The following is an 18,959-nucleotide window of genomic DNA, read 5'->3' on the forward strand; positions in this document are numbered from 1 at the left end:
CCTGCCAATTCCATGCCAAGCAGATCCATCAGCCGGCAGGAGGCCTGCAGACTATACCCCTCTCATGGCCATTCGCAGTCTGGGGGCTGGATATCCTGGGCCCGTTCCCTTGGGCGCCAGGAGGCTATCGCTACCTCTATGTCGCCATGGACAAATTCACCAAGTGGGCTGAGATGGAAGCTGTCCGCACCATCCCTGCGGGTTCCGCGGTCAACTTCATCAAGGGCATCCTGAGCCGGTTCGGGGTGCCGAACCGCATCATCACCGATAACGGTTCGCAGTTCACCAGTAACCTCTTCAAAACATACTGTTCTAACCTTGGAACGCAGATATGCTACGCTTCGGTAGCACACCCGCGGAGCAACGGTCAGGCCGAGCGAGCCAACGCAGAGGTCCTAAGGGGCCTTAAAACCAGGACCTTTAAGAAGAAGCTGGAAGCCTGCGGCAGGGGCTTGTACGATGAGCTTCAGTCTGTGTTGTGGTCCATCCGCACGACCGCAACCAAGCCGACCGGCGAGACCCCGTTCTTCCTTGTTTATGGAGCTGAAGCCGTTCTCCCTCACGAGGTCAGGCGTCGTTCCGCACGGGTGCTGGCGTTCGACGAGGCGCAGCAGGATGCCATGCGGGGCACGGATCTCGTGCTGGGGGAGGAGCATCGTCAAGAGGCCGTGCTACGAGCAGCAAGGTACCAACAGGCACTGCGACGATACCACTGCCACAACATCTGCCCCGGGGCTCTTGAGGTAGGGGACCTCGTGCTCAGGCGGGTTCTCTCTAGGGAGGGACTGCATAAGCTCTCTCCCATGTGGGAGGGCCTGTTCAAGGTTGTTCATTTTTCCAGGCCCGGCTCCGCGCGCTTGGAGACCCAGGAGGGGGTGCCCGTCCGGAACGCGTGGAACATTCAACATCTCCAAAGGTTTTACCCCTGAAAAAGGCCCGGTGCCTATGAAGAAGGCGAATGCCTGTGAAGTTGTTGCATTTGGAAAAGGCCCGGTGCCTGTGAAGAAGGCGAATGCCTGTGAAGTTGTTGCATTTGGAAAAGGCCTGGTGCCTGTGAAGAAGGCGAATGCTTGTGAAGTTGTTGCGTTTGGAAAAGGCCCGATGCCTGTGAAGAAGGCGAATGCCTGTGAAGTTGTTGCGTTTGGAAAAGGCCAGGTGCCTGTGAAGAAGGCGAATGCTTGTGAAGTTATTGCGTTTGGAAAAGGCCCGGTGCCTGTGAAGAAGGCGAATGCCCGTGAAGTTGTTGCGTTTGGAAAAGGCTCGGTGCCTGTGAAGAAGGCAAACGCCTGTGAAGCTCGCCGCCCGTGACACTCTCACGTAATAATGAGTGGAGTCTCCGGAGGGCTGCCCTCGGGCCTCAGGGGCTCCCGCCCACGCCCAGTGGCAGCACTTAGCTCCGCGCTGGTGAGAAGACGTCGAAGACTAGATTAGGTGCCGGACGCGGCTTCTTTCATTTGCTTTCTGTAGTTGGCTTGTTCGTTTGTATTTGAAGATTTTCTGAAGTTGTTACCATTTTGAGCTCGTGACCCTTCATCCCTTTCACTTATTCGATTCGTTTTCTTTCGCATAAAGTCTCACGAGGGAGGAACTTGGGCACCCTCACGAGTGTTTTCTGCCCCGGTGGTTTGGAGCTCCCCTATTCGAGCCCGCTGTGGGAGCGCACCTCCCAGTCTGTGCCCCGCGGGCATCGCGACGAGATCATGCAATTCGGGTTGGTTGTCCGTGCTACCAGGGCCGGAGGCTGCCCCAACTGACTAACCCCTGCAAGACACAAGGTGAACGACGAGGCCCTCGCCTCGGGAGGCGAGGACCACGACGAGCTTTCCCCCCAAGTTAAGTGATTTCCATGCATAAACACGAGGGCGAAAACTGGGCGCTGAAACAGTAGAAACAGCGCGCCAACTAAACAGCAACGGTTCGATACGCCCCCTCGGGGCACTAGACTACATTCTCTTTTGCACATGAAAGAAGGAAAAGCAAAATGGGCATGACTCGCCCGGCGCCAACTCTCGGCAGGAACTCATGCTGCCTCCGGAGCTCAGCTGGATTCTGCCTCCCGCTTCACCGAGACGCGGTGCCGGGCCGACCCGACGCCCTCTCCCAGGCGAGCGCGATGATCAAGGGGATGGTCGCGACCACTGCTGGAGCAGCTGTCGTCCGATGGGGAGTCACCAAAGCTTGGCGAACCTCGGGCGCAGCTGCCCGCGCACCTCACACCGCCTTTAGCCCGACTGACGCTAGGGCTAGGCTCCCGGCCGTGGTCATCGTCTTCGAGGTAGCATCCAACGCGACGACCGTCTTGCCCGAACACCCTCATGTAGAGGGTGGCATCTCCGTCGAACTTAAAGTGCAGAGTGCACCATCCGCTCAAGCCGCGCGCGCGGGAAAACGTTTGCCAGCCGCGGGTCAGAGCCGCATCCCTGGCGGTGGGGACCTCCAGAGTAGCCCAGGAGGCCCGACTGCAGCAACCATCAGCCTGAAGCCAAAGGACGCCCGGGGCGCCAGCCAAAAGTTCTCCTACAAAGAAGCGGGGGAGCGGAAGCCAGGTGCCGGTCGGGTCCGCCGACCACACGACGAACTCCGGCAGCACCTCCACCGAGCGAGAGCACGGCCTTGGGAGTCGCACAGCCCCGGCGTACCTCTTGTGGGTAGCCGAGCGCTCACCGCCGCACGGAGGAGGGCTTCCACGGCCACTAGAGGTCGCAGCGGGGGCCCTAGGGTGCTTGCGAGGGCGGCCCCGTCCGCGCTTGGCCGGCGGAGAGCCCAGTCCTTCCCGGTGAGCCTTACCTTTCTCCGCGGCCGAGAATCTCTTCGGCGAGGCCATGGGATGGCGAGAGACCAAGAAGGAGACGGAAAGCAGCAGGAGAGGATGGACTGGAAAGGCTCTCGCCGTTACGTACATATAGTCGGAGGAGGCCAACCGTCGGCCTCCACGATCACAAGTAATCATGACCCGCTTTGCATGCAGGGACTTGACAATTCGTGCAGTTGCCGAGGCGTCATTGGGAAGTGGGGACGCCCACGTCCAATCAACCACCACGCGGCGCCCAAGGCCGCAGGCTGTTGGGGCCCGCGGCGCTTCGCACTTGCTCCTTCGCTTCTCTGCTAAGCCAAGTCTAGGCGCGCCTTGGGCCCGGGGGCTACTGTCGGCGTTCTGGGAATGGGGGTACCCAGACTTGCTTGCCGGCGGCCTACGGCGTGGCTCAAGGGGTGGCCCAGTAAGGCCCATCTTCATCAACACAAGCTCAAGACCCTCGCGAGGGGCCAAGCCTCGCGGGGCGGATGACAGGAAGCTTCCTCAGACACGGCCTCATCAGGCTGGCTCGCGAGGAGGCGGAGAGATCAAGGCGGGGTACCTCACGAGGTGCCCGTGACGCAAGACATGACGACCAAAGCCAGGCGGGCGCCAGGAGGGCGCCGGCCTGCGCAGAGTCCTTGTTTCCTGTTTGGTGCAAAGGGGGCAAGTGCAGGCAAGAGTATCAAGCAAAGGCAACCATTTCGGTGCAACAAGACCAAGACCGACAGAACAGCAGGATGGAGGTCATCGTGGAGCCCAAGCCGGCGTCACTGCCAGAGTCTTTGGCAGGCGAGGACTGACTTTAGTTAGGATAAGTGTACTAGATGTTCCCCTTCAAAATGGCCAATTGTTGGCGCCCTTCCCGCTCAATATTTGGGAAGAGGCCCAGGGCCTCGCTCTATGAATAGGACTAGCCACTCTCAAGGCAGGGGATCGAGCGATTGAACCCTAGCCAGAACCACCAACACAAGAACACCCCTCGCGAGGCAGTTCTTCCTTGTATTGTTCGTCATTAGCCCCTGAGGCAATCCACCACACCACAAACTAGAGTAGGGTATTACACCACAATGGTGGCCCGAACTAGTATAAACCTCGTGTCCCTTGTGTTGCTCTTCGTGAAGTTTAGATCCTTGCGAGGCAATGACACATAGGTAGGTAGGAGGTGTGATCTCCGCGTGCATCCCAGAGTTCGAACCTAGAAGGTCTGCCGGAACCCGAAATCCGACAGATGCGCTGGGCCCGCCCTGTTTCGGCCCCCGAATCCGATATGAGCCCTTCCCCAAAGGGTTCACCCTCCCGCGAGACACGCCCAAGTACACCGGCTCCATGAAGCCGGAGGACTGGCTGGTCGATTACTCCAAGGCCGTCAGTATAGCGAACGGCAACAAGCGCGTTCCCGTGAAATACGTCCCGCTCATGCTTCAAGGCACTTCCCGGACGTGGCTCAACAGCCTGAAGCCCCGCAGCATTAACAGCTGGGTTGATTTCACTGAGGCCTTCATCCGCAACTTCACCAGCACCTACCAGCGGGCTCCCAAGCCCGGTAGCTCTCCTTGTGCATCGAAGGGCCCGCGGAGTCGACTCGCGACTACCTCACACGCTGGACCAAGCTGCGCAACTCCTGCGAGGGCGTGCACGAGGTGCAAGCCATCGAGTACTTCACCGCCGGGTGCCGAGAGGGCACCCTCCTCAAGCATCGACTCCTCTGCGATGAGCCCGAGACCCTCGACGAGCTGTTGATCATCACCGACAAGCACGCCACGGCCGACTCCTCCATGAAGATGGAGACCTTAGTCAATGCATCCGGCAAGGTAGCACCTCAAGCTCCTCGGACTCCGGCTGGTGAGACCAGTCGGAGACAGCCCCCAAACGACAACAAGCGGAAGGCCACCCAGCCGACTTCGAACAACCGGCAGGTGGCGACAGTCGAGGATCAGCAGCCGGAGGGACAGCCGGCGCCCAAACGTCAGAAGGGCGGCAAGCCCAACTGGCTGCCCGCCTTCTCGTATGAGCAGACCCTTGACGCCCCCTGCAAGTTCCACAGTGGCGTGAAGCCGTCCAATCATACCACCCGGAAGTGTCACTGGCTCACCAGGATTGCTAAGGGATATGGCCTCCTACCTCCTCCGCATGCCGGTCCGCCGCCTCCTCCGCCCCAGCAGCCGGCGGCCCGACCAGCCGGCGCCATTCAAGATGAGTATCCTGCAGAGCACGGAGCCTATGTTGTGTTCACCAGTGTAGCCGATGATAGGCGTAGCCTCTGTTGTAAAAGGCAATGCCTAGGAGGCGCTTAGGCATTCCTAGGCGCTAGGCAATGGCCAAACGCCTCGCCTAGGGCATAAATGGAGGTCTAGGCAGGGTAAGCAAGGAATTACCTACGCAAGCAAGAAATCATGCCACATACTGCACTAATATGCCGAATGGGTTATATTCCAATGGTAGTAGATGGTAGTTAACTTATTTATAGGCCCTAAACTAATATCAACACCCAAAATAATCACAAATACACTACGATTAAAAACTATATTACTGCCTAGGGCGCTTAGGCACCGCCTAGGCACTAGGAGAAGGCCAACCGCCTTGCTTACGCGTACCACTTTTTCCAACCCCGCGCAGCAGACGGCAACAACAACAAGAGGTGCATGCAGTGGCCTCGAGCACCTCAGAGTTCATGCACTGGTCAGAAAAGCCCATCAGTTGGAGCAGGGCCGACCACCCGGAAGTGATGCCGTCCCCCGGTTCCTATGCCTTAGTCTTAGATGCAACCCTTGCAATGGAAAGGTGGGCGGCTCGCTTCTCCAGGGTCTTGATAGACGGTGGCAGCAGCATAAACATCCTGTACCGTGACACAATGGAGAAGCTAGGAATCAAACAGAAGCAGCTCCTCCCCAGTCGGACTGTACTCCATGGCATAGTCCCTGGCCTTTCCTGCTCACCAATCGGCAAGACTCAGATCGATGTCCTCTTTGGAGACAAGAATCATTTCCGCTGAGAGCCAGTTTGGTTTGAGGTGGTGGACCTGGAGAGCCCTTACCATGCGCTGCTTGGCCGGCCTGCCCTGGCCAAGTTCATGGCGGTCCCCCACTATGCCTACCTGAAGATGAAGATGCCAAGTACCAAGGGAATCCTAATTGTAGTCGGAGACTACAAGAAGTCGGCCGCCTGCGCCGCGGACAGTAGCCGGCTGGCCGAGTCCCTCGTGATTGCAGCCGAGAAGCGGCTCCTAGAGCGGGTGGTGGCGATGGCACGCAAGAAGCCGGAAATGTCACCCACCCCCAAGGAGTCGGATGTAGAGGGCTCGTTCAAGCCAGCAAAGGAAACAAAGAAGATACTCTTGGACCCGGAGCACCCGGAGAGGCACGCTGTCGTAGGTGCGAACCTAGACAGCAAATAGGAAAGCGTGCTCGTCGATTTCCTCCTCGAGAATCGGGACATCTTTGCATGGTCTCCCAAAGACATGCCGGGTGTTCTGACGGATTTCGCCGAGCACAAGTTACATGTCCGACCTGACGTCAAGCCGGTCAGGCAGCCCTTGCGCCGCCTGTCGGAGGAGAAGAGAAGATTTGTTGGAGAAGACATAGCCCGGCTTCTGGCAGCCGGATTTATCATGGAGGTGTTTTTTTCAGAATGGCTAGCCAACCAGTCCTAGTACTGAAGAAGAGCAAGCAGTGGTGTATGTGCATTGACTATACAATCCTTAACAAGGCCTGCCCCAAAGATCCGTTTCCTCTACCAAGGATTTACCAAGTGATAGACTCCACAGCCGGATGCGAGCTGTTGAGTTTCTTGGATGCATACTCAGGTTACCACCAGATAAAGCTGAACCCGGCCGATAGGCTGAAGACCGCCTTCATCACGCCATTTGGAGCCTTCTGCTACCTGACGATGACGTTAGGCTTGCGCAATGCCGGCACCACCTTTCAGAGTTGCATGCAGAAGTGTCTCCTCAAGCAGCTCTGCAGAAATGCCCATGCCTATGTGGATGATGTGGTGGTGAAGACGGAGAAGTGTGGCACTCTGCTAGAAGATCTCAAGGAAACCTTTGAGAACCTACGCCAATTCCAGATCAAGCTCAACCCGGAGAAATGCGTCTTTGGGGTGCCAGCCGGCCAGCTTCTCAGCTTCCTGGTCTCAGCGCGGCATAGAGTGCAACCCTGTGAAGATCAAGGCAATTGAGATGATGAAAGTACCCACCCGACTGCTGGACGTGCAGAAATTCGTCGGCTGCTTGGGCGAGAAGGCCCTTCCTCTGTGCCAACTCATGAAGAAGACCACTTTTTTCGAGTGGAACGACAAGGCGGACGAGGCATTTCTCCAACTCAAGAAGATGTTAGCAACCCCACCTATCCTGGCGGCTCTGACTGAGAAGGAGCCCATGCTCCTCTACATTGCAGCCACCAGTCGGGTTGTCAGCGTAGTCATGGCGGTAGAGTGCAAGGAGGAGGACAGAGCATTGTCGGTCTAGAGACCTGTGTACTACTTGAGCGAAGTACTGTCCGCCTCCAAGCAAAACTACCCACACTACCAGAAGATGTGTTACGGTGTGCATTTTGCCGCCAAGAAGCTGAAGCCTTACTTTAAAGAGCACCCAATAACCGTCGTCTGCACGGCTCCGCTTGCTGAGATCATTGGGATTCGAGACGCCTCTGGTCGAGTGGCCAAGTGGGCTATTGATTTGGCCCCTAACACCATCTACTACCAGCCTCGCACCGCCATCAAGTCACAAGTGCTGGCTGACTTCCTCGTTGACTGGGCCGAGACCCAGTATTTGCCGCCTGCACCAGACTCCACTGATTGGCGGATGCATTTTGATGGTTCAAAAATGCGCACTGGTCTGGGAGCCGGCGTCGTCCTCACCTCTCCCAAGGGCGACAAGCTCAAATACGTGATGCAAGTCCACTTCGCCGCCTCCAACAACGTAGCTGAATATGAGGCACGTATACACGGGCTCCGGCTTGCCAAGGAACTCAGCATCCGCCGGATCCTGTGTTATGGTGACTCCGGCTTGGTGGTCCAGCAGTCGTCAGGCGACTGGGACGCCAATGATGCAAACATGGCAAGCTACCACTTCCTCGTGCAGCAACTCAGTGGATACTTTGATGGGTGTGAGTTCCTTCACGTGACAAGAAATGACAATGAGTAAGCAGATTCCTTGGCACGAATTGGCTCCACCCGACAAGCAATATCAGCCGGCGTCGCCCTATGCCGCCTTCTGAAGCCGTCTGTCAAGCCGTCTCCTGATTCAGACTCCATCTTCGTGCCGCCCCCCCCCCCTCCTCGAAGCAGTCGGATCCGACTTAACGATCCCAGAGGCCAGCACGGGGATCTCGACAGGTGGCCCGGGGACTACTGCAGCCACACCCGGCCCGGGGACTCCGGGGCTCGACCCGGGGACTTCAGCAGTCGGCCTGGGGACTTCTTCGACATAGCAGGCGGAAGCAGCTGCCAACCCGCCGCCTCCCGGCCCAATCGCCCTCATACAAGTTGCAGTAGTGGCAGTCGAAGAAATTGCGGTGCCTTCACGGGCTCAGCCAATCCTCAAGTTCTTGGTGCATAAAGAGCTGCCGACTGATGAGATCTCAGCCCGACAAGTGCAAAGGCGAGCAGCAGCCTACACCATAGTCAACAGAGAGCTGGTGTGACAAAGTGTCACGGGGGTTTATCAGCGTTGTGTGGAGTCGGACCAAGGCCAAGCAATCCTCAAGGATATCCACCAAGGCGAGTGCGGCCACCACGCGGCTTCAAGATCACTTGTGGCCAAGGCTATCCGCCATGGGTTCTTCTGGCCGACTGCCCTAGAAGAGGCCAAAGAGCTAGTTCAGAAGTGTCAAGGGTGTCAGATGTTCCGTTCCAAGCCACACCTGCCGGCTTCTGCACTCAAGACCATTCCCATAGCCTGGCCCTTTGCTATTTGGGTGATGGATATGGTAGGACCATTCAAGACGACCCGCGGTGGTATGACTCACTTACTTGTTGCTGTGGACAAGTTCACCAAGTGGATAGAGGAAAAACCGATCAAGAAGCTGAATGGGCCGACTGCCGTGACCTTCATCGCCGACATCACCACGTGATATGGCATACCACACAGTATCATCACCGACAACGGCACCAACTTCGCCAAAGGAGCCTTGGCTCATTTCTGCGCAACACAGGGCATCCGCCTGGACTTAGCGTCCGTTGCCCACCAACAGTCAAATGGCCAAGTGGAGCATGCAAACAACCTCATTCTGTCCAGCCTCAAGCCCCGACTGGTCGAGCCTCTGGAGCGTTCGGCCGGCTGCTGGCTTGACGAGCTGCCGGTCGTTCTTTGGAGCTTGCGCACAACTCCGAACAAGTCAACCGGCTTCACGCCCTTCTTCCTCGTCTACAGTGCTGAAGCCATCATCCCGACAGATATTGAGTTCGACTCCCCAAGAGTCACCATGTACACCGAGGCGGACGCCAAGGAGGCGCGAGAAGACAACATCGACTTGTTGGAGGAAGGCCGGTTGTTGGCACTCAGTCGGTCGGCCATCTACCAGTAGAGTCTGCGCCGATACTACAACCGCAAGAGCACGCAAGAGAGATGATTCAGGCAAAGAGATGGAGAGGCCATGGAACGCAAACCTCCTCCGAAGGTTTTACAGCTGAAAGCAGTATGTATCACGCTACCTTTTGTACTATGTATAAAGAGTCTGGGTCCTCCGAGAAGAGCTCGGGGATTGCCCTCTTTTATCTATATGATAAGTGTTATGCCTATGAGAAGGTGTAGTTTTATTTATTCCGCCTGGCACCGGGTTCGACCAGTCGGCCTGGAGCCTCGCCGCCTTCTACAATATGCCGCCTCCTGCAGCCGGACAAGTAGTGTGCCAGCATCAAAAACTTCTGTTTTCACAATCCACAGCTCGCAGAGCGACTGTATGGCGGGCAAAGGTTGCAAAATAGTGCCCCACACGAAAAAACGACTAAGGAAGAAAACGCATATAGTAGAGGGTGGCATCACACCTAGTCGTCCGGCTGCTTGGCAGCCGAACGGCCGGCCTCCGCTTTCATTACCAAAAAACTCTGAATGGCTAAGTACTAGCCCCCCCCCCCACAAACAGCTAAAGTACTCAACCCAGCCACAGTCCGCAGAGCGGCTGCTCGGCTGGTAAGAGCATAGCCAAGGGAGGGCGGCAAAGGAAAAAACCAAGGAGAAAAAGGGAAGAAAGGCTGGAGGTTGGCACAGCAAGCATAAGCAATGATAGAATATTTACATGGATAAAGGCCTCTGGCCGGCATTCAAACAAAGTTTTGATATACAGCCCGCGGGTGGAATTGCACGAATTTAACAAAATGTTCAAAGCAGCAAGCAGAAAGCAGATAAAATCCTAAGGAGGAACAGAAGACTCCGGCTGGGCAGCGCCGGTTGGCGCAGCAGAAGACTCCGGCTGGGTGGCGCCAGTTGGTGCAGCAAAAGGATCCGGCTGGGCAGCACTGGATGGTGTGGCAGAAGACCCTGGCTGGACGCTGGAGTTGGCCGCACCGCCTGGCACGGGACGCGGCTCCATCTGAGCGGAGGAATCGCCAGCTGCAGATGGGGCGGCCGAGGGCTGGAGGACGGAGTCGGTGGCATATGTCGGAGGAACGGGTGGCTAGTCGGCCCCAACCTGGATGCCTCCAGTAGAGGTCGGCACCTTGGTGCGTGGCTCATTGCTTGAGGTCCGGTCAGGTTGGGGCTGACCGTCCGCCCCGACCTCCGGTAGATCGACGTCGCTCTCCTCATCTTCCTCCTCCTCCTCCTCTTCCTCCTTCCTGTCTTCCCCTTTGTCACTGGAGTCGATGACTTCAGCTGAATCTTCGTTGTCCTCCGGGTTTAACCCGAGCCACTCTTGCGGAGCTTCACCGCCTTCCTCGACCACCTCCGGGACAAAGACGCTGGTGTCGGTGAAGTCGGCGATCGCCACTGCCATGTAGATGAGCTCAGCTTCCACCGCCACCAGCTCCTCCTGTGCTTCCAGCCGGAACGTGGTCAATTGGGCTAGATCTAGCCCAGGGTACCACGCCTTGATGAATTACAAGGCCCGGCACGCCCCTGCCGGGGCTGCTGAGCCTTTCCAGGCTTCCAGGCGGCCGGCCGCCACCTCCATCCAGTCGGCAATCCCACTTGGGGTACGTGGAGCCGGCAAGCCCGGCCAGAGGGCGGAGACCGCCTGGGCTCCGATGCGCTGGAGGCGGCGTAGCATGCGATGAGCAGGCCGAAGCCGGGCCTGAATGCTGAGGACTTGTTCACGAAGAGTCCGGGGAGCATCAGCGGCGATTTGCGCACCCTCCGCCCATTGCTCCTCGTGCTGGGCCTCAATCATTTGGATTGCGGCTACAGAATGGCCCGGGAAGAAGTCTGTCCGGGCAGAAGAAGAAAAAGGCCAAGGCTATAAGCAAGGGCTGACAGTTCAAAACAAGAAATAAAGAGAATGAGACTTACCATCGACCAAGTGTTCAATGCTGCTGAAGCAGGACATCATCTGGGCCTCCTTGTCGGCCCAGGCAGAGCCCTCGATCTCAAACTCGGCGAGGAGGTTGGTCTCCATCGTCTTCACATTCAATTGGGCTGCCTTGAGGGCTTCCGCCTGCTCGGCAAGTTGAGCGACCAGGCGATCCCGCTCCTCGGCCAGCTTGCTGCACTCCGCCTCCTTGCCATGCAAGGCGGTGTTGGCTTTGCCCAGCTGCTGCTGCAGGGCGGCATTGGCCTCTGAAGAAAGAAAGAGAAGAATAAGGCATTAGTCAAGCGGACAAAACAAAGAAAAGAAACAACTGAGGAGATTCGGCCCGACTGCTCAGCAGTTGGCCCGAACCTTGGGGACTACAGCCCGTGGGTGCGCCGGCGCGCCCCCGCAAAGAAGGAAGATAGAAACTTACTCCGTCTCTCGGCCAGAAGGGTAGTCTGCGTCTCCAGTTCCCGAACCCTGGAATTGTAGGCGGTCGCGCGGAGATTGTGATAGTCCTGCAGAAGAGACATCAGACGAAATCAGCAGTCGACAATTGCAAGATAAAGTTCCGACCCGCCTGCTCAGCAGCCGGCCTGGAACTTGGGGACTACACCCAGTGGGTGTGCTTGCGCGCCCCCATCAGAGAAGCAAGAGGATCATACGAAGAAGAAAGCCAAAGATAACTTACACGGATGGCGGTTCGCGACTCCAAGAAGGCCTCATTGCAGCGCCTGAGGGCCTCCGCTTCTACCCGGAGCTTGGCCTGGATGTTAAGAGACGCCTGGTTCAGGACGCCCGTCCCGTCCCCATGTATCCAACCCACAAGTGTGGCGCTGGTCACCTCGGTGTTGGGGACTGATGAGCTTGCGACGCCAACCTCCTGCGGCCATGATGCTGAGGCCGCCTTCTCTAGACGGCGGTGCAGGTGTGCAGACCATAGGAATCAGGTCCGTCACCATCGTGTTTTCGACCGGTGGCACCGGCGGCGCAACCGGCTACTCGTCCCGCGGCTCGCTGGCTGGCTGAGGCGGCGTAGGCGGGGGCGGTGGCACGAAGACGTCCGGCATGGCTACGTCACCGCCCTCCCGCTCCCGAATCGGGTGGTCGTCGCCAGCTCCTCCGGTCATCGCCTCGAATTCAGGCGGAGGCGGCGCGGTGTTTAGGGGCGGCACGAGCAGCGGCTCTTGGCGGCGTACGGCCTCTGCAAGCCACTCCTTCTCCACGGCTTGGGCTTCAGCCTACGCCAGCACTCTCTCAGTGAAAGCAGCGGCCTTGTCCGCCTGCTCCTTGGCCAGGCGGTCGGCCTCTTCCTCACGCGCCTCCCGCGCATTCCGCTCCGTCACCTCCCGGAGGTCGGTGGCCGGGTCGATCCGCCGGCTGGACGAGGAGGTCGCTGCCGTCCTAAGGACCGAGGCGGCGCTCGACTTCTCAAGGGTTAGCGGGGCCTTGAAATAAGAAGACAAGTTAGAGGGCTCTCACACCAGATTGACGAGAAGCCAAGAAGTAAGGAAAAGATACTTACGCCGACACCATAACAGGCACCTTTGGCTGCCTCTGATACTGGGCCACCTTGGCCGTGGCTTCCTTCCGCCTGGTCGCCACGGCTGGGTTCTTGGGCTTCTTCGAGGCGCTGCCGAATAGTGAAACGCCCTGCTTCCGCTTGCGCTTGCTGCCGCGGGCCGGTGGCCCGTAGGAGGGGCCGGCGCCGGTAGTGGCAGAGCTCCAGGCGGGGCGCGGTTCGTCTTCATCTTCGTCTTCGTCGGGTCAAGTCCCCACGCCACCGCCTTCCTCGGAGCCGCCTGCTCCACCGACGTCATCTGCTCTGTCGTTGCCGCCTGTTGCATCGTCCGCTAGGGCGGCCACCCCCAAGTCGGGGTCGTCCAAGTCGCTCGCCGCCCTGTCCGGCTGGAGGTCATCACCCGGCCCCAGGAGGGCGGCCGTTGCCGCGGACATTTAAATCTGCAACCAAGAAAGAGCTGCATCACAATGAGAAACGAAGCTGAAGAAAACAGATCAAAGGACAAAATGAAGAAACTTACAGCGGGCGGCGGATTGTGGCGGGAGTACGGCCGCTTCCCATACCGCCACTCTTCCTCCGACACCTTGAGGTCGGAGATCTCGTTTACCATCCATGCAACTTCGGCAGGCGACATCCCTTTCATGCACAGCCGGCATGGATCGTGGTGTTCGCCCATCCGGAATATCGGATGAGGGCAGATCTGGAGCGGGAGGACCCGGCGCTCGACAAAGGCGACGAGGAGGTCGGAGGCCACGAGGCCCTCCGACTCCTGGAGCACTCAGAGTCAACCGATGGCGGCCGCCGCATCCGCCAACACCGGCTTCGGTTTATACCGCCAGGTGGGCCGAGCCCTGGTGGGGGGCCGGCCTCGTAGGCCGGGAGGTTGAGGAAGTCGGTAGCCGGATCTACGTTCTCGACATAGAAGTAGGATTGCTGCCACATCTTCACCGGCTGCCACAGCTTGATGACAGGGAAGGCGTTCCGCTTCGCCGGTCAGCGCACGGCGACGAAGCCCCCGCACTCGGCCGCCATCTCCCTGGCGGAGGTGCCGAGCTTCCCATAAAAGAACGCTCCCCACGGCTCGAGTGTGGGGAGGATGCGGATGTAGCCCTCGCATGCCGTGACAAAGGCGGAGAGTAGAGTCACGGTGTTGGGCGTGAGGTGGTGAGGCTGAAGATGGTAGAAGTCGAGGAAAGAGTGGAAGAAGCCGCTTACCGGGAGGCCGAAGACACCGGCGAGATCTCAGTCTCCGGCGGCACCCGCTCGTCTCCCTGCGGCACCCTGTGGCGACCGGTTTTCCGGGTATTAAATTCTAGAAACTGGCCGTTGTGCTCACCAGCCCCAGGATAACTGTTAGCTGATGAGGCACCAACTTGATACAGAAATTCCAAGCAAAATACAAAATATGTAGTACAAGACCATTCTGGCCTATGAGTACAACAAATGGTTTCTAGTGGTTGATGGCGGAAGCGGGTTGTGAAACATCAGTGTCTATGGGACTCCATTTCCCACGAGAACAGCTGACCAGGTTAACCCCTATCTTCGCGAGGCTGCTATCACCATTGCGTGGGTTCCGGGGCTGTCATCACGGTCGCTCCTCTCCGCGCAAGAAATCTGGCCAAGACAATAGCCAGGGACAAGCCAGTGAGTACTTTGAATGTACTCGCAAACATTATGAACACGGGTATAATATAATAACGATGTTCCGAAATATTTATGCTCATGACGTCAGTCACAAAAAATAAATCTCTGATGCATGTAAGCAGGTTATTTATGAAAATGCAATAACATAGCGGTATTAAAATTATGAAATAAAATAACAAATATGCCACAGTCGGGCGTCTGAGCGACACCACATAAAGGGCTTTCAAAGAAATGCCACAGTCGGGCGTCTGAGCGACACCATATAAAGGGCTTTAAAAGAAATGCCACAGTCGGGCGTCTGAGCGACACCACATAAACGGCTATAAAAGAAATGCCACAGTCGGGCGTCTGAGCGACACCACATAAAGGGCTTTAAAAGAAATGCCACAGTCGGGCGTCTGAGCGACACCACATAAAGGGCTTTAAAAGAAATGCCACAGTCGGGCGTCTGAGCGACACCACATAAAGGGCTTTAAAAGAAATCACAGTGAATATCCAGGAGGTAAGAACCATTCCAAGGGTACTCCATATTTCAAATAATATAAAGGGGTTAGTCCATAAATAAAAATAATCATAATCATCATAAATCACAAGTCACAATCCATGTTCTGGTTTAACAGTTTCTCCTCCGAAGACCGACACTAAGACCGACACTTGACCCATCCCAGACTGTAATCCTTAACCATGGACACGGCTATTCGAATAGGTTTAATCTCTGCAGAGGGTGTACTCTTTACCCACGAGTAACGGATTCTTTAGTCCATCGGGACTAATTCCGTCTACGGTCTTTTTGTTGAAAACACACCTAACTTGCACACACCAGCTTAACTCACACGTGTCTGGAATCACCCACGACACCTGTCAAGCAAACTCTAAGTGGGGAGGCTACAACCTCGCGTAGCATGGGATCAAATTTATATTGCGCGCTCTAAGGGGTGGCCTCCCCTCTCGGTCTCAACCGGAAACACCCATGCCCCCGGACCAGGTGGCCTGCCTACCAGCTACAACCGGTATCTTCCACCATGGCCTCTCTGTACGGTGTGTGCTAGAAAGAGGTTGGCAACTTACTGAACCGTACTCTACTTGTTGTAGAGACGAGTGGTAGTATGAAACGAGTATGGGGGTTACTGGAACAAGACAAGATCTACGGTCGACTTAGGAGGTTTATAATCTTCCCTGCATGACATGTATAACAAAAATATTTCAACCAACAGAATCACCGCTCATTATACCCTACCATGCCATACCGGACATAACCGTCCCGACGGAGACCGGCGACAAACTCATGCCTACCCAAGGCAGAGGTTTTCCCGGATTCCTTCCGGTATGCATGCAAGGCACATGAGGATGATTATTATCACAAGTGTGCTCATTTCCAACCGCATGGAAATCATTAATATGCATTCATGCACATGATCATATCACATGAAATAACGAGTGCTCCAAAATGAGGTGGTGTTATAAACGTGTTAACGAACACACAAAAAAAATATTATGCCGGGGTTCAAAATGCTTTCCTTCAATGTGTGGAAAGGCAGGGTACATTTCAAACTCTTGAAATACTTCTCCTCTCTTCAAAAATCCTATTTTTGAAATTATAAATGAATTAACACACAAAATAAAAACAGCACAAAAAGTTGTTTTGAAATTTTTTCAAATAAATCTTAAAATAAACTAGACAATATTTGAGAGAGGTAGGAAAAGAATTAATTTATTTGGAGTTATATTTAATAAGATGCAGCCGGTCAAAGTTTGGTCAAAATCTGTTATTTAAAATAAAACAGAAAAGAAAACGTTTCAAATAAACACGTACACGTCGAAAGCGTACTTCGGAAGTGCGCTTCCACTTAACCCACGTGGATGGGGCGGGGTCACTGACAGTGGGTCCGGGGGGGCCACTGGTCAGGTTTGACCAGTCCCCACTCCCTCCTCTTCTCTGCCCGAGCAGAGGCGGGGCGTCCGGCGATCGTCGCCGATGAACGGCGGTTCTTCGCGGGCATCCGGGTGCAGGGATGGATCCGCCACTCCTAGGCGGTCCTCCCGGTGGTCGAGGGAGTGATGGGGACGGAGGGAGTCGTCGGCGACGAGCTCCGCGGCGGAGGAGGCTCCGGGGACAAAGTGAGTTTGGGGCTGCGGTGGTCTCCGGCCAAAATTGAGCGTGGGGTTGTGCTCGCGAGAGGGAGGGAGAGCTCTTGGTGGAGAGAGTGGAGAGGGGGAGGCACTGGTGGCGACGGAACCGGCCGGACTCGGGGAAGATGGCCTTCCCTTACTCGACTGCTGGCCAAGGTAACACTAGGAGTATCACTTGAGGTTGCTCGAGGAATCGATTGAGCTCCGGGGTCCTTATATAGGCGGTGGAGGTCGGTTCCGAGGCGGCCGGCGATAAGGACGACGGCGAACCGCCTCCCTGTAGCGTCAGGGCGTCGTGGCGACGACGGGAGCTAGCCGACGAGCGAGGGGATAAGCTTGCGCTGTTCCCAGGGGCAGGTGGCGAGCCGGGGTGGCTTTGGCGGCGCCGACCGTGGCAGAGGTGCGCTGCAGACGCTGGCGTGCTGCCAAAAGCTCTGTCGGCGGCGCTGTAGGCTGCCAGGGCGGCTTGGCGCGTTGCTGTGAGGAGGGTAGTGCATGGCGTGGTGCTACAGAGCGTGCCAAAACCAGGGGCGCGACGTGTCGGCTCGGCCGTGGCTCATGCAACACGCGCGCTCTGCTCGCGCCTAGAGCACGCACGGAAGGTGTTCGATAGAATGTCGTGGCATGCTACAGGTCTCAGGTGAGGTTGGAAAGAACTAGGGCTAGTCTAGGTTTAGTAAGGGTAACAAGGGACATGGTGGTTTAGTCAGGAGACCAAGTTCACAATACCAACAACAATTCATGTCAAATCTGATCATGCACTCCAGGTGTTTGACAAAATGCCACAGGCACCTAGGCATTTCTTGGAGTGGCCAATTCTTCCAGATCAGTGTCTCTTTGGATGCACAAGAGGGTGGTGAGGTTAGTTGGTGAAAGGCACAAACTTGCTAGTGCAAGTTTTGCAGAACTTCAAATCTGGACAGGAGGTGATTGGCATTATTTCATGAACCAAAAATATGCCAATGGTTGCATGCTCCTGGACTTAGGGGTTTAGCACGGAGGACTACAAGTAGGAGAAAGAATCAAGGGCCAAAGAGCAAGCAATAATATGGATGCTGGACAAACCATCATGTTGGACCAGAATGAAGATGAGGTTGATTCACTCAAAATTTTCAAAGAACATCCCTGGATTTTTGCATATAATGGAATGATATGCTCCTACTGACATCCCATAATTTTGGTGGAAGCTAGAAAGAAATATTTAAAAGGGTTGTAGTGCAAAATTGCCCACTGGACCAGAGAAGAAAAACATGTGTAGCACTCAAAATATGCAATGAATGAAATATATTATTGCACAAAAGTGATTTAGAGACATCACATGACATCTCCAAATTTTGGTTGGATTTTTAGTTAAATCTATCAACTGGTTGTAGTACAAAAAGAGCTCCAAAACTAAAAACAAGTCATTTTAATGAATAAAGCTCAGGGTGAAATAATTTAATAAATAAATCTACTGATTGAGAGATGTTTTTAAAGAGAGGGCATATAAGTCCAATATGTTTTGGAAGGATCCACTTGGGAAAAATTCCTTAATATTAAAAGAAAAGTTTTGAAATCAACAGAGATATTCTTGCAGGCAAAAATTTTAAACTCTTGGCAAAATTTTAATAACTAAAACCTGGTTAAATTTTTGGGGTGTTACAATTACTACCCCCCTTAAGAAAAATCTCGTCCTCGAGATTTGCTAAGAGCCGTTGTGAAAAACAAATACTCCATATGTGTTCGAGCGGTTGTGAGTCTGCTGCCGTGGTGCTGCGTGAATAAAAATAATCCATGTAGTGAGGGGATGAACGATGCAGCAACTCAGGGAAAAGAAATCTCATTCTAGGATTTTTCGCGGTTACACAAGTTGATCACGAAGAAAAATTAGTCATACTAGTAGAAACAAAATACATGACTCATCGCACAAATTCGAGGTACCATGCATAAGTTACAACGTAATAATAAATGCTGCAATAACAAACACAGCAGTGACGTCTAAAATGAAAACGGTAACTGGACGGGGTCCCGATAAAATGTCTCTGGTAAAGGTATACACTCCTCTTCTATCGGAGGAAGTGGATTGACCAGTCGATGTATGCGTCTCTCCGGGTCGGGCCTCAGTGGTCTGCCGATGGCAATCTGAGGATTTAAATCAGCGAGACTCTGGAGATAATCCATCACTCGCTGGTTCAAATGCTCTTGAGCGATGATGTACTGGATAAGGTTGGCTAGTACTGGGTCTCTCTCAATCCGTCCACCGGGAAAAGATGTTACTCCTCCGGGTGCTGCACGGCTCGGAAAGTAATAATATCCTCGTTCGCGGGCATAGGGTACTGCGGATCGAAGGCGAGCAATCGCTTCTTTCGCAGCAGCTTCTATGGCCAGGCGTGGGGTTGGCATAGATTCCCCCACGAAGGAAACTTCCGTTGGATCTTGATTG

Source organism: Triticum aestivum, chromosome 2B, assembly GCF_018294505.1.
Source record: "Triticum aestivum cultivar Chinese Spring chromosome 2B, IWGSC CS RefSeq v2.1, whole genome shotgun sequence".
Taxonomy (NCBI): domain Eukaryota; kingdom Viridiplantae; phylum Streptophyta; class Magnoliopsida; order Poales; family Poaceae; genus Triticum; species Triticum aestivum.